This window comes from Eurypyga helias, unplaced genomic scaffold (genome assembly GCF_000690775.1).
Source record: "Eurypyga helias isolate BGI_N326 unplaced genomic scaffold, ASM69077v1 scaffold33625, whole genome shotgun sequence".
NCBI classification, from domain to species: domain Eukaryota; kingdom Metazoa; phylum Chordata; class Aves; order Eurypygiformes; family Eurypygidae; genus Eurypyga; species Eurypyga helias.
The window spans coordinates 43,905-44,194 of record NW_010251346.1 but is presented as its reverse complement, the minus strand read 5'-3'; positions in this window follow the sequence as shown (position 1 = coordinate 44,194).

The window sequence follows — 290 nt, the reverse complement described above, 5'->3', positions numbered from 1 at the left end:
AATTGTTTGTAGACACTGATATTGAGCTTGTGTGGCAGGGTTGTGGTAGTGGGGAAGGGGCCACATGGGTGGCTCCTGTGAGGAGCTGCGAGAAGTTTCCCCAGCTCCAAGTTGGACTCACCTCTGGCCACACCCGAGCCAATTACTGCTGCTGTGATTAACACACATAAGGGGGAAACTTGCTGGGGAACCTGTAGCAGAGAGAGGAGTGGGATATGAGAGAAACAACCAGGGAGACACCCAGGACAGTGCAGAAAGGGAGGGGGGAGGTGGTGGCTGGAGCAGAGGTT